Source organism: Heteronotia binoei, chromosome 2, assembly GCF_032191835.1.
Source record: "Heteronotia binoei isolate CCM8104 ecotype False Entrance Well chromosome 2, APGP_CSIRO_Hbin_v1, whole genome shotgun sequence".
Classification (NCBI taxonomy): domain Eukaryota; kingdom Metazoa; phylum Chordata; class Lepidosauria; order Squamata; family Gekkonidae; genus Heteronotia; species Heteronotia binoei.
Genome location: NC_083224.1, coordinates 178394634 through 178411020, shown reverse-complemented (window position 1 = coordinate 178411020; position 16387 = coordinate 178394634).

The following is a 16387-nucleotide window of genomic DNA, read 5'->3' as shown; positions in this document are numbered from 1 at the left end:
CAATCTCTTTTCCCTTCCCTTCCCTTCCCCTCCCCTCCCCAGAACAGAACAGACACTCTGTGGGGTAGGTGGGGCTGAGAGAGCGTTGAGAGAACTGTGACTGGCCTAAGGTCACCCAGCTGGCTGCACGTGGAGGAGTGGGGGACTCAAACCCAGTTTCCCAGATTAGAGTTCACTCCTCCTAACCACTACATCAAACTAGCTGTACATATGTATTTGCCTCTTTCAGGGATTGAGGGGTTGGCAGGGATTTGGTCTCTGTTCCGATTTTTAAAAGCAGCAAAAATAAGGCTGTCCATAGACAAGGTGATGTTTTTTACTTATTCAAAAGATGTCCAAGGTATGCAGGAAAATATTACTTTGTGAATTAAGCAGAAGGAAGAAAAACATTAAAAGGACCAATATGTTCCAGACTCCACCCTGCCCCCCACCCCCAATCAGCTACTGAAGCCCTGCTGAGGTACCATCTTTGAGGGGTGCACAAGTGGTATCTGTGAGATGCAGGACCTTTTCTGTGGTTGTCCCATTCTATGGAATTATGCCCCCCCCCCGGATGCTCATTATCCTCTATCACTGGCTTCTTTCTAGGGACACTCTCACCACTTTTTAAATACTGAAAGCTGAGGTTGATCAAAGACAGATTTTGTGATGCCCCTCTCATCCATCCATCCATCCATCCATCCATCCATCCATCCATCCATCCATCCATCCATCTGTCTGTCTGTCTATCTAATCGCTCAAAGGACCCCAGTGTGGTTCCTGTGAGCACCATGATGCCTGCCAACACTTTTTCTGGCACCTGCCCAAACTGCTAAGGTGGGGGCCAGGTAGGACTTCTGATTGACTTCTGGAGATTTGGTTGGCTGTGCAGATATTTTACAATGTTGCCTTTTCAGCAGCTGCCACCACTGCACAAGGATCTGCACTATATGACTGAAATTAAGCTGTGTGGTGGCAATCATTTTGTGGCAGCCATTTTGTTGCTGCCTCCACCTTGCCATGTTGGAATTCCAAATGTGCCTGCAGGCTCAAACAGGCTGGGGACCCCTGATATGTTCTGTCCCAGATCCTTTAACTGATGATGCCAGGGGCTGGGCTTCCAGGTTCAAGGGCAGCTTGGAATGGACTCTGGCTCAAGAGTCAAACTGATCTGGGTTCAAATCACAAGGAACTGAATCCAATCCAGGGCTTTTTTTGTAGCAGGAACTCCTTTGCATATTAGGCCACACACCCCTAATGTAGCCAATCCTCCAAGAGCTTACAGTAGGCCCTGTACTAAGGGCCCTGTAAGCTCTAGGATTGGCTACATGATCAGGGGTGGAATTCTAGCAGGAACTCCTATGCACGTTAGGCCACACCCCTCTGATGTAGCCAATCCTCTTGGGGTTTACAGTAGGCCCTGTACTAAGTGCCCTGTAAGCTCTTGGAGGATTGGCAACATCGGTGTGTGTGTGGCCTAATATGCAAAGGAGTTCCTGCTACAAAAAAAGCCCAGATCCCACCCCTCATTTCTCAAAGCTTGTACCTAGTTTAAAGCAATGGGGTGGGAGTAATATACACTGCAGCCATCCAGTGGCCACAAAGGACATGGCAGGCAGAATGGGAAAATGGTACCATAAAGGCAAAATCTAAGAGCTGTAAATTGTTTGCTTTGTATCAATGCCCTTATAAATCATAACACTAAAAGATTTGTGTTTATGGTTGCTACTGTGCTTCCGTGTTGGCACTGCCCACCCTGCCCTCCAGTGGTAAAGGGTGTAATGACTTGGGAGATTGAAAGGGTTGCCAGGTCTGTGTTGGAAAATACCTGGAGATGTTAGAGGTGGATCTGGGAGAGGGTGGGGTTTGAGGAGGGGAGGGGCCTCAGCATGGTCCGATACCATAGAGTCTACCCTTCAAAGCAGCCATTTTCTCCAGGGGAGCTGATCTCTGCCCGCTGAAGATCAATGGTAAAAGTGGCCTCACCTGGAAGCTGGCAATCCTAGAAATCGGGGGAGGGAGAAAGAGCTGAGATAGAAATGGCTGAGTTATAAATAGCTTTCTGGTCAATGGATGGCCAAGTTCTTGGTTTATTTGAGTGACCCATTGAAAACCGGCGCTAGGAAGGCCTAAAAACAAACTACCAACATTCTCCACTCCTTTTAACCTCCTCAGACACTTACCCACCTCAAGTAACAAAGGCTCTACAGACTCTTATTGGACCATAAGGAATGCACTCTCTGCCATTCACCAGATGCACCAAAGCCATCCCTGAAATGGGAGCAATGCCCCACTTTCTGTTGTAAATTTTGGCAGCATTATCTTGTCCTGTCTATGTAAGCTTTTCTTGTTTTCATAAAATAAATTTGTTTTCCATGACCAACATGGGTCAGTGGGAGGTAAAGCTGGATGTATAAATGGAGGCTTCAGGTTTCTTGGGTGGGGCTTACAGAGCCAGTTTGGTTAAGAGCAGTGGGCTCTAATCTGGAGAATTCCTCTATGTGCAGCCAGCTGGTATGACCCTGGGCCACACTTCTCTCAGAGCTGTTCTCTCAAGAGTTCTCTCAGAGCTCACTCTGCCCCCGCCTACTTTACTTCACAGGGTGTCTGTTGTGGGGACCAGGGAGAGGAAGAGAAGGAGATCGTAAGCCACTCTGAGACTCCGAGTGAAGGGTGGGATATAAATCTTCTCCTTCTCCTCCTTCCCTTTTTCTTCTCTTCCACCCCCCCCCCCTTAAATGTTTGGCCCTTGGCTTCAACACAAGAATTACATTACTTTGCTATGTTCCTGGTGCTATGCCATGATTGGCTTCAGCAGTAGTCAGAAACAGTGGTAAAAATAGGTAAAGGTAGTCCCCTGTGCAAGCACCAGTCGTTTCCGACTCTGGGGTGACATTGCTTTCACAACGTTTTCACGGCAGACTTTTATGGGGTGGTTTGCCATTGCCTTCCCCAGTCTTTTACACTTTCCCCCAAGCAAGCTGGGTCCTCATTTTACTGAGCTCGGAAGGATGGAAGGCTGAGTCAACCTGGAGCTGGTTACCTGAACTCAGCTTCCGCCAGGATCGAACTCAGGTCGTGAGCAGAGGGCTCCGACGACAGTACTGCAGCTTTACCACACTGTGCTACGGGGCTCTTGGAAACAGTGGTACAGGGCTTTAAATATAGTTCAGTGGGAATGTTTTCATTTATCCTTCCCTTGCCACACACGTATGTAATATGACATCATAGGGTTGCCAGGGAGGGTGGAGGGGGTAGGGCTGCTAGATCCAGGTTGGGAAGCTCCTGGAGGTTTTGGGGATGGAGCCTGGGGAGGACAGGGACTTCAGGGGGGTACAATGCCAGAGTCCACCCTTCCAAGCATCCATTTTCTCCAGGGGAACTGATCTTTTTAGTTTGAAGGTGGGCTATAATTCCAAGGGATCCCCAAGTCCCACCTGGAGGCTAGCATCCCTGTTTCACCATCGCGGAGACTGAACAGCTGAGCAAGTGACTCATTTCCAATGACTTGTCATTCCTCCCCACCACACCTGAAACTCAGCACAGTTTCCCCTCTTCTTCCCCCTTTGCACTCATGGTAGGGTTGCCAAGTCCAATTCAAGAAATATCTGGGGACTTTGGGGGTGGAGCCAGGAGACTTTGGGGGTGGAGCCAGGAGACATTAGGGGTGGAGCCAAGATCAAGGCTGTGACAAGCATAATTGAACTCCAAAGGGGGTTCTGGCCATCACATTTAAAGGGACGGCACACCTTTTCAATTCCTTCCTTCCATAGGAAATAATGAAGGCTAGGGGCACCTTCTTTTGGGGCTCATAGAATTGGACCCCCTGGTCCAATCTTTTTGAAACTTGGGGGGTATTTTGGGAGAGGCACTAGATGCTATACTGAAAATTTTGTGCCTCTACCTCAAACAACAGCCCCCCCCCCCCAGAGCCCCAGATACCCGCAAAGGAATTCTCCATGATTTTCTATGGGAATAAATCTCCCTAGGGAATAACAGAGTTCTCAGCAGACATTTCCCTCCCCTCCCCCCGCTTTCTGACGACCCTGAAGCGGGGGGAGGGCCTCCAAACCGGGGGATCCCCTGCCCCCACCTGGGGATTGGCAACCCTAACTCACGGGGTGCTGCTTGTAAACAGGCAGGGCCAGACAAAGGCTGGATTAAACCCTGTGGAGGCCCCTAGGCAGTCAAAACCCCAGGGCCCCTCGCAAATTATCTCAGAGTCGAAGCACCCGCCCTGCTGCAGCCTGCAGGCCCCTCCTCAAAAGCCCCTTTGACAAAGCTGCAGGGGAGAGGCAGAGAGAGGCAAACTTGGCGATGACACCAGCAGCAGCCGCACCAGGCAAGTCGGGCAAAGAGCAGCTCAGTTGCTGGCTGTGGGTGCAGGCTCTGAGGGCTGCATGCAGGGGGAGAAGCTGGCCTGGGGCCCCTAAAGGCATGGGGACCCATAGGCCAGTGCCTACTTGACCTAATTGTTAACCCGGCCCTGGGGCTGGCCCTGCCACTAGGCAAACAAAGCAATTGCCTAGGGCGCCAGCTTTCTGGGGGCATCCAATTGGGCACTCCCATGTGACTTGGTGACATTATCAGTGCAGGGGTGGGGGCGCCAGAAATCAGCCTTGCCTAGGGTGCCGGACAGTCTAGGACTGGCCCTGTGTTACGTTTGTGATATCTTCCCGCTAGCAAAAGAGAATCACTAGGCCAGCATAACTGTTTTTCTGCTGGGGCAGCCTGGTGCCCCAGAGATTTAGGCGCAATCGTATCCTTCCTGGTGGCTGTCACTCCAGGAGAGGATCACTGTGTTAGTTACGCTTGATAAAATAAATGTACCGCCAATAAAGGCCAGCAGGGTGGAGTGGCCATTTAATTGACAGGGGAAGAGCTTGGTGGGCCATTTTTCCTGAAGGTTTTCTGGCAGAGAGGAACAAACCAAGCCAAGCCTCATGTACCTCTGCCAGCATAGCTTGTTCCTCGGTCATTTTAACTCGCCGGCCAATGAATGTTGTACTTCTCCATCTATGATAATGACTTTCAGTAAGGAAGAATTTCTGCATATCTGTCTAAATCGTAAGCAAGGGAAACATGTTACGCTTGAAATACATTATATTATTCACTCCCGGTAATACTGCCTACTTTAAAGCTGTATTTGATCGTTGAATGAATTCTTGCCATTATTTTTTAAAAGAGAATATTAGGAATCAAAGTATGTTACAATGGAACTCATTTAACATCAATTGTGTTCTTTTGGCTTTACAAAAAACAACGCTCCTGTAAAACCCAAGTTGTAGCCCAGGGACTACTTAATTCTTGTAAATTGGCTCTAGTGTACAAGGAGTACTCACAGCACAGACCAGATACAACCTGGTAAGGAACCAAGTTTCATAATGTCTAAACCCAAGTCCCTCTAGGGTTGCCAAGTCCAATTCAAGAAATATCTGGGGACTTTGGGGGTGGAGCCAGGAGACATTAGGGGTGGAGCCAAGATCAAGGCTGTGACAAGCATAATCGAACTCCAAAGGGAGTTCTGGCCATCACATTTAAAGGGACGGCACACTTTTTCAATTTCTTCCTTCCATAGGAAATCATGAAGGATAGGAGCATCGCTCATAGAATTGGACCCCCTGGTCCAATCTTTTTGAAACTTGGAGGGTATTTTGGGGAGAGGCACTAGATGCTATACTGAAAATTTGGTGCCTCTACCCCAAAAAGAAGCCCCCCAGAGCCCCAGATACCCGCAGATCAATTCTCCATGATTTTCTATGGGAAAAAATCTCCCTAGGGAATAATAGAGTTCCCAGTGGACATTTCCCTCCCCTCCCCCCGCTTTCTAATGAGCCTAAAGCGGGGGGAGGGCCTCCAAACCGGGGGATCCCCTGTCCCCACCTGGGGATTGGCAACCCTAAGTCCCTCTCCCCCAGTCTGTTAATAAAGTCAAACAATTTGGACAAAAGTTTAGAGTAGGGCTTTTTTTGTAACAGAAACTCCTTTGCATATTAGACCACACATCCCTGATGTAGCCAATCCTCCAAGAGCTTACAAGGCTCTTCTTACAGGGCCTACTGTAAACTCCAGGAGGATTGGCTCCACCAGGGGTGTGTGGCCTAATATGCAAAGGAGTTCCTGCTATAAAAAAAGCCCTGATTAGAGATGTAGCATAGGTGGCATAGCCATAGAGGAAGAGATTATTAATTCATGTGAATTCTGACATGACATTTGAGGATTTTTGATCTGTGAGTTGAAAGCAGTATCCTGTTTTCTGTTGTGGCTGCTCGGGACTCAGTGGACAAATATCACACATTCAATTCTGGCCATCACATACAATTTGCAGGCTTCTGCCACATAGGGGTTTAAACCCTTCCATCTCCATTCTATTTTCTAACAGACTCTGTAGGCTGCAACTTATGCACATTGGATCAGACCCTTTCTGTGAAGACTGTCTCCAGAAGAGAACTTGATCCACACTATGGAGGCCATAGTCCAGTTAGAGGTTTTGTCTCTTGTCCACATGCACATTTGACCACTGTGCCATAGGGACTGCAACATGATACTGCAGAGTTGTGAATTCAATGTATATGAATATATGAGTACCAGGAAGTTTTGTGCTGGGTGTATCTTGTAGGAAACATCTCAGTAGGAAGGAGAAACTGGGGCGGATTCCCAGGTCAATGGATTCCTTTGCAAAAGCTCTGTTTTCTGTAAGCACAGAATGTAGGCTGAAAGAGCACTATCCATCCATGGGTGCTTGTTCAAACTGTTCACTTGTAGATGTGAGCAGTCAGGTTAAAACGGATAAAAGGAAGTACTTCTTCATCCAAAGGGTGATTAACATGTGGAATTCACTGCCACAGGATGTGGCGGCGGCTACAAGCATAGCCAACTTTAAGAGAGGATTGGATAAAAATATGGAGCAGAGGTCCATCAGTGGCTATTAGCCACAGTGTGTATATATATATGTGTGTGTGTGTGTGTATGTATATATGTATATGTGTCTGTATATATGTGTGTATATGTATGTATGTATATGTGTGTGTGTGTGTGTGTGTATATACACACACACATATATTGGCCACTGTGTGACACAGAGTGTTGGACTGGATGGGCCATTGGCCTGATCCAACATGGCTTCTCTTATGTTCTGGGAGAACCGGGTTTGATTCCCCACTCCTCCACTTGCACCTGCTGGAATGGCCTTGGGTCAGCCATAGCCCTGGCAGAGGTTGTCCTTGAAAGGGCAGCTGCTGGGAGAGCCCTCTCCAGCCCCACCCACCTCACAGGGTGTTTGTTGTGGGGGAGGAAGGTAAAGGAGATTGTGAGCCGCTCTGAGACTCTTCGGAGTGGAGGGCGGGATATAAATCCAATTATTTCTTCTTCTTCTTCTTCTTCTTCTTCTTCTTCTTCTTCTTCTTCTTCTTCTTCTTCTTCTTCTTCTTCTTCTTCTCCTCCTCCTCCTCCTCCTCCTCCTCCTCCTCCTCCTCCTCAAAGGCCTGTGAACCTCAACAGCCTAGATTCTGTGTTTAGCCCAAGATACTTTCCCAATCAACAGACCACAATAGTTCCGAAATGATTTTATAAATGGATGGATGGATGGGTGGGAAGGGAAGGAGGGAGATTGGATTCACACCCCGTCCTTCACTACCTGAAGGAATCTCAGAGCACCTTACAATCTCCTTTCCCTTCCCCTCCCCACAACAGACACCCAGTGAGGTAGCTGGGGCTGAGAGCTCTGACAGAAATTGCTCTTTCCAGAACAGCCTCTGAGAGTTATGACTGACACAAGGTCGGAGTTGCATGTGGAAGAGTGGAGGATCAAACCCAGTCCACGCACTTAACCACTACACCAAACTGGCCAGAAGGCTGAAGGGGAATGCCTGGGGAGCCACTGTCATGGGCCCTGAGCATTTGTGTGAGTGTCCAAATGATCTGCGACCCATTACATTTGTCCTTGGTCACAAGCTGGGGTAATGCATCTGTCCTGGGTCCCAACTTTGCTCATGAACTGTGAAGAGCTGCTGCGTTTTTTGCAAAGTGTGCTGAGAAATTCCATTCAGAACTGCTCTTCTCAAGTGTCTTGAGAGCCTTTCCTTCCTTCTCAGGAAGTTAGACATGATGTAATTCCCTCCCCTCTTGCATATGGTACCAGGCTGTTCGGCTTAAGAGCCACTTAGCTTTTTTCTTGGGAAAATGTACCTACGGCTGAAGATCCAGATGTTGAAATAATGCTGTTAATCAAACATGTGTAATGACTATGGCAGTGGAAAATGCCATCAAGTCATACCTGATTTATGGCAACCCCGTAGAGTTTTCAAGGCAAGAGACCCTCAGAGGTTGTTTGCCACCACCTGCAACTCTGAGTTTCCAGAGTAGTCTCTCGTCCAGATACAGACCAGTGGCAACCCTGCTTAGAAGAAGATGATAATACTGGATTTATATCCCACCCTTCACTCTGAATCTCAGAGTGGCTCACGATCTCCTTTACCTTCCTCCCCCACAACAGACACCTTGTGAGGTGGGTGGGGCTGAGAGAGCTCTGACAGAAGCTGCCCTTTCAATGACAACTCTTCGAGAGCTATGGCTGACCCAAGGCCATTCCAGCAACCGCAAGTGGAGGAGTGGGGAATCAAACCCGATTCTCCCAGATAAGAGTCCGCACACTTAACCACTACACCAAACTTAGCTTCCGAGATCTGGCTAGCTTGGGCAATTGCTATATTTTGTTTGAAAGACCGTATTATTGAACCGTCATATAAAATACTGTCGTAGTTGTTGCATGCCAAACTCTCCCAAAATAAAATGTAAAATAAATAAATAATCAAAAGTATGTAAAAATATTTTGGAGCTGAAAGAAAGCCTGGACACAGGTTGGGCTCCCTGAGTTTTCAGCTTCTCTGGAGGGAATGGTGATGCTATAACAGTGCTCCTTGTGAAAGGCAAAAGCATTCTGGGTTCCCAGAAGCATCTGAAGTCCGATTGTTCCCGGCACAAATGCACCACATGATTCTATCTAGCTCCACACTTGTAAAAGTCCTTTTGTATGGATTGCTTCATGAAATCTCATGAAACTTCCAAGGCATGCTTCAGTTCTCCCCCTCTCCTGCCCACACTGTTCTTCTGCTGTCCAGCTGGAACTTATAAAGGGCACAAGAGCCAAGGCAAATGTTGATCCCACCCTCTACCATTCCGTTTAATGCACCTTCAAAGCCAGGAGTCTGATCTAAATCAGCAGTGCCTACAATGCTGGCACGTCTTATTGAAGGCTTCAGTGCTGGTTTTTATAACCATCTGTGAGTACAAGCTTTGATATACAGCTGAAAAATTCTACAATATGATGTTTCATCGTACTGGAGTTTATGCTTTCTGTGAAGGAATCTTTAGACCATCATCGTATTCCTCATCCCCTCTCAAAACATTATATTTCACTTAGACTGAATATGAGTGAACATTCTGCAGGCAGAACTATTTCTTTTCCAACCCCACCCACCCCCACAAAAACCCAGGTTGAAGCAAAAAGAACAATTATCCCTCTGGAGCATCTGGTTTCTGTATTGCAATTTGTAGAAGCATAATATACAAGCCCTGGCTCAATCAACACACACCGTCGTTGATTGAATAAAGGCAGGAAATGCTTTGGCAGAACACTTGCATACAAGTGGCAATCATTTTTTAGAGCATGAAGTTCCACCGGTGGTATCTGTTGCAGAAGGGAAGCAATGGCTTGATTCCAATGTAATAGCAAACTGGTTTGCCACTGCATGAACAAACCTGGAGTATCCTCCCACTATGCATGAAAATCTGATTAGATCTTTCTGCTTTTGCTAGTTGAGCTATAGCAGCAGCCTAGTTTTTACTAGGCCGTAAATACATCTTGCATTTACTAGAAATACATCTTGCCTGTCTTAAAACAGATTAGTTATCAACTTGCTTCCAAGATGAATTAAAGATTCTGCGTATTACTTTTAGAACTGCGATACAGTGTGCTGGGCCCATAACCTGTTAGAGGAGCTGGCCGTGCACTAGTGAAAGAGGGCAATTGCTTTTAGAATAAAGTCTACACAAGGCTTGTTGCATGTTCTTTATTGTTTAAAAACATACTGTGATGGGAAAGGCATTACAAGCATTCTAGCTATCAATCTAAGCTAGAGAGAGATTCAGTGAATGTATGTTGCTCTCATGGAGATCAGAGAAAGAGAGTACAAAAAGTGGACGAGAACCAAGCAGCTAGAAGGAAGTTCCTTGAGAATAGCAATCTGGGTAGAGCAGCCAAAAGGAAAGATACAAAAGAAATGGACATGCCTACCTTATTAGGTCTACTTAAGGTTGCCAACTCTGGGTTGGAAATTACCTGATGATTTTGGGGGTGTAGAGAGTTGGGTTTGGAGCACTGGCACACCAGGAGCTGTGTTCTCCAAAGTCAATCACAAATGTAAACGGAGGCAATAGTAAACAAATCCCTGACCTGGATAGCCCAGGCTAACCTGATCTCATCAAATCTCAGAAATGAGGCAGGGTCAGCCCTTGCTAGCAGTTGGATGGGAGATCTCCAAGGGATGCCACATATATATGAATATGATAGAGCTTTTTTTTTTTTAACTGGAACGCACAGGAATACAGTTCCCGCTGACTTGGTGTCAGGGCGGGGTGTGGCCTAATATGCAAATGAGTTCCTGCTGGGCTTTTTAAAAAGCCCTATGCAAAACAAAGGTGAAATCAGGAGTGTGGCCTAATATGCAAATTAGTTCCTGCTGGGCTTTTTCTTAAAAAAAAAAGCCCTGACAATAGTCATTTATTAGCCAAAGGCCATTACAGACTCGGTATACATCCAAGACTAATAAGGTCAGACAACATCCGTCATCAACAGAATACGAGTAGAGCATTAACCAAATACTAGACAATTTGGGTGCATTCACACACACTAAATAATATGCTTTGCAACTGGATTTTTACTGTGTAAGAATGGCAAAATCCACTTGCAAACAGTTGTCGTGTGAAAGCACCCAATGTTTAAAGGGCAATTATCAGCTATTAAAATTTATCCCAGAAAACCTATAACTATTCACCCAACAAAACAGGAATTACGGCAAACCATCAGCCTAGGATAAAAACTCTAAATTGACCCATTTTTTCATTTTCAGTGTAATTAGACTGTACAGAAGTCCAGTTCCGATATATATACAAGTATTAATATTAAAAATACATTAAAATATCTCCATAAAACTCAAACCTCAGTATAATGTTGATAAAAGTTATATATTCAACAGTATCTAATACTTGTCTTGGCTTATTCATATTTTCCTCATCTTAATGGCCAACCAACCATATTGAACAACTTTAAAGGTAACTTCCCTATTCCCAGAGCCTTTTTCTGAGCAGGAATGCACAGGAATGCAGTACCGGCTGCCTTTGTGTCAGGGGGTGTGGCCTAATATGCAAATGAGCTCCTGCTGGGCTTTTTCTACAAAAAAAAGCCTGGCTGTTCCTATCAGCTATCATTATTAAAATATAATCTCTTCTATCTTTCCTGGCCAGGCTAGAAATCATAGGGAACAAGGAATACTAGTGTTGTGACATGGAGGCAAGGAATGGCAAACCACCTCTGAACGTCTTGCGCCTTGCAAACCCCACTGGGGTCAGCTGTGACTTGACTGCACTTTCCACCATCACCACTAGGGTTGCCAGGTCCAATACAACAAATATCTGGGACTTTGGGGGTGGAGCCAGGAGACATTGGGGTGGAGCCAGAAGCAAGGTTATGACAAGCATAACCGAACTCCAACGAGAGTTCTGGCTGTTACATTTAAGGGGACTGTGCACCTTTTAAATGCCTTCCTTTCATTGGAAATAATGAGGCATAGGGGCACCTTCTTTTGGGGCTCATAGAATTGGACCCCCTGGTCCAATATTTTTGAAATTTGGAGGGTGTTTTGAGGAGAGGCACCGGATGCTATGCTGCAAGTCTGGAGTCTTTACCTCAAACAAACAGCCCACCCAGAGCCCCAGATACCCATAGATCAATTCTCCATTATACCTGATGGGAACTGGTCTCCATAGGAAATAATGGAGTGCCCAGCAAACATCCCCCCCCTTGCTTTCTGATGACCCTGAAGTGGGAGGAGGGCCTCCAAACCGGGGGATCCTCTGCCCTCACCTGGGAATTGGCAGCCCTAACCACCACTAATATTAAACACAAGAGGCCAAATATGCTTATATTGGTTGGATAAGTCTTCCCCCCCCTTTCCTAATTCTTTCTTTCCATAAAATTCAAAGGAGCAAAACAGCAAGCAGAGGTTCCACAAAAGGGTATACAAACTGTTCACAAAACTGCACAGAGACTGGTCTGTCACTATGCGTTATATACCTATTGAGTGTAAAAGGAACCAAACACCACTTCTAGGATTAAAAAGCAGCTTTGAGATGGGAGATTTCCCCCTATATTTTTGTATGTGTGTGTGTATCTGCACCTGGAAGTCATAGTAACCTTTGGTGACTGACTCCTACTGTGAGCCTGGAACATATTCAGACAGGTGGTTGAACGAAGCCTGCCCGTCCCTCCCGACTGCTGGTATTCCACAGAGATCCCCCATCAAAGTACAGAGATCCCCATCAAAGTTGACCCTGCTTAGCGCTTCCAAGGTCTGGTGAGATCGGGCTTGCTTGGGCTATCCAGGTCAGGGCGAGGTGGGAGAAATTTAAAGTGGAGAATGCTTAACCCCTTCACCATACCTTATCCCTTTGCTCCCGACTGCCCCGCCCAATGAATTTTTTTTCCTTCTGTAGAGTACCAAATATGCTGGAGTTTATATGTGTGGTTTGGAGCCGAGAAGCATCAGGTGGGGTCAGCAGCTTTATATAATTTCCAAATCCTGCCCCCCACAACGCTGTTTTGTTTTCTCATTTGTAGATGGCGTAAGGGGACTGTTAACACATAGCTGAATGTCATACACACAGTTCACATCTGATTTATTCCCTGGTGCTTGGACTTTTATCACACCCGTTGTCTGTCGAGGCCCTTGCGAAGATGACATTTTAAGATGTCGCTGTTGCCAGGTTTTCTGATGCGGCTGCTTAGACAAACTTCAGCGCTCTCTTCTTACTCATGTTGTTTCCAAGGGCTTCCCTGAAGAAAAGGGAAACATTCTTTCCCCATGAGTCACTAACCAAATGGTTGTTTTTTTTATATAAACTTTCCTTTAGTCGGTTAAAATTGGAACGTGGTCATCTTTATCACCCACTCATTCCGAAACTGATTTTTCTCCCTCATTTCTTTAAACTGAACATAGCGGTACATTTCCCAGGTGTTGTGGTCTTTTGTTCTGGATTTCTCCCCCCCCCCCCCCCTTTCAGTGAACAGAGTGGGGGAAAGAGCCTCTCTTAGCAAGCACCAAACATCTGAAAATTGCGGTTGGGTGTTTCCTTTCTGCCATGTACTTTCAGCAGTCCACTCCCCCTGTGGTCTCCTACTACTTGAAGGAGAAAAGTCCTGAGATAATCACATTTTAGAACACAGAAATAGAAGAAACGCCCTGCTTGGAGCAGAGCCGAAAGCCCATCTGGTCCAGCATCCTGTTTTCCACAGAAGTCAACCTGAGTTATCATGGAGTTGTGGTGAGAGTGTCAGACGAGAGTCTGGGAAGCTCAAGTTCAAATCCCCACTCTTGCTTGGTGACCTTGGGTCAGTCATTCTCTCAGCCTATCTTATCTCACAGGAGGATAAAAAGGCAGAGGAGAGAACAATGTCACTAAGTTACTTTGAGGCGTCATTGGGGAGACAATCTGGAGATATCTGGGGAGACAAAATTGGAGGGGGGGGGGCAGCTGGAGGGCCCTGAAGCTAGCGTCCTGCTGCATCCAACCGAATGCCTTTTCGATGATTTTCCTTTTGATGCAGTTCCAGCTGCAGTCAGTAGAGGGCACAGGTTAGCAGAGTAAAATGGCACTCTATGAGCAAGGCTTAGGCCTTCAAGAACATTAAGAGAGTATTAAGAGAAGCCCTGTTGGATCAGGCCAATGGCCCAGCTGGTCCAACACTTTGTGTCACAGAGTGGCCAAAACGCAGGTGCCGCCAGCTGGTCCACCATCAGGGCCAGTTTCTCTTCTTTCTGCAAGACTGTAGCAAATTAGTAGTTAGTGTGTTACAGCAAGGTAAAACCTTTCCCTCCGCTTTCCTTAATTTTTCCCACTCTTTTCACATTCATCACTTTCTCTCTGGCCTCCACCAAATTTTTCCATGTCCCCCCATTTATTTCCAAGTCTTGTCTTCTCATCCCTGTCCTGTTTGGCAACAGTATGTACTTAATCCACAGTAACAAACTTTTGGTATAAACAGAAGGGCGGGGAAGAAATATTTCCCCATATTCTAACAAAGTGGTTGATTGATTATTGTAGAGTAGAGGGTGCAGTACAGCCTGGAGATCCGAAGAGAATCCCATCCTCGTCGCCAATGTAACGTACTCAGACGGGAGACGCAAGTAGGGCAACATTCTTTATTAGGAGCACGTTGCAAGAGAGAGAGCACGCGGGCCGGGTCCCGCTTATGTACAATCCCCGGTTCAGCCTACAGGACAGGTCAGGCCAATCCCTGACCAGTTAAACTTCCCGCCACAGCTGGTGATTGGCGGGGGATTCCGTGCCCGGCGCTGGAGGTGTCTGGGACCGCCCAGTCGCCCCTGCTCATGGGCGCGGACTGCTGCTGATACACTACAGGTAGCCTGAAACTCTAGTTCTTTTTGTGGTAAGCTGGGGAGGGGCCGAGGGGGGGGGTTGGGTTTGGCTGAGAAAACTGTGACTGACCCTAGGTCACCCAGCTGGCTCCATGTGGAGGAGTGGGGAATGGAACCTGGTTCCCCAGATTAGAGTCCATCCCTCTTAACCACTAGACCAAAGGGTGATTAACACATGGAATTCACTGCCACAGGAGGTGGCGGCAGCTACAAGCATAGCCAGCTTCAAGAGGGGATTGGATAAACATATGGAGCAGAGATCTGTCAGTGGCTATTAGCCAAACCATATTGATGGAACTCTCTGCCCAGGGCGGTGGTGCTTTGTATTCTTGTTGCTTTTTTTGGGGGGGGGGGGAGGGAAGTGGGAGGGATTCTACTGTCCTGGCCCCATTGATGGACCTCTTGATGGCACCTGGTTTTTTGGCCACTGTGTAACACAGAATGTTGGACTGGATGGGCCATTGGCCTGATCCAGCATGGCTTCTCTTTTGTTTTTACACCAAACAGGCTCTCTAACAAAGTGGTAAAAGGAAGTTTTCCCCCTCCAACATACTTAACGCACACAGTGATGGAACATTAATCTGTGTTAGTGGTTATACATGTTCAACAAAAGTTAGAGCTCCCAGTTCAGACACTGGGTTATTATTATTGTGTTGGTGGAAGATCTAATAGCCCTTTGTGAAGGCTTCTTTGCTATATGACAAATGATGTAAACATTTTTAATGTCTTTAAAAATGAGATTTATAACAAATGTCATACCCAGTCTTTCCCCCAGCGGGGACCCAAAACTGCATTGTTTTCCAGTCTTCCATTTTATCCTGCTGGGTGACCTTGGGCCAATCACAGGTCTCTCTCAGAACTCTCTCAGCCCCACCTATCTGTTGCAAGGAGAGGAAGGGAAGGAGATTGTAAGCCACTTTGAGACTCCTTAGGGTAGAGTTTCAAAGTGGGGTATAAAACCCTACTCTTCTTCCTCTTCATCGTTACAACAGCCTGGTGAGGTAGGTCTGGCTAAGCATGTTTTACCAAGCCACCTTCTATGAAGGATTGGGTATCTTAGTATTAGAAACAGGTTGCTTAAAAGCTTACTTATTACATGTTGCTTATAATTAAGGTAACCTGGTTCGGGGTGTTTTAATTCTCTTCATTTTTGGCACAGCCACTTCTATCATCATTCTGGAGTTGGTGGCAAGTTGGGGTTTTTTGTATTTTTAAAAATGTGTGTGTGTGTGTGTGTGTGTGAGAGAGAGAAAACCTGGAAGTTACTGCAACCTCTGGTGACTGACCCCTACTGGGGGCTGGAGTGGTGGCTCAATGAATTCAGAGTGGTGGCTCAATGAATCCTGCCCCTGCCTCCCAGCTCTGGTATTCCAAGGAGGTCTCCCACCCAAGTACTTGCCAGAGTTGGCCCTGCTTAGCTTCTGTGATCTGATGAAATTGGGCTTGCTTGGGCTATCCGGGTCAGGACTGAGTTGGTGGCAAGTTTTCAAATGTGTAGCACTATTTCCTTATGCGTTAAGCCTGCCACAAACAAGAGGTGCATAGCTTCCACTGCAAATAGCATTGGGGAGGGGTGTCCCACCTTGGTTAGGATATTCACACGGATCTGTCAGTTTTGGCTGTAGAACTCCCACAATCATCCTGAAGCTGGTGGCCAGATTTGAATCTCTGATGAGTTATGCCTGCCATAAATG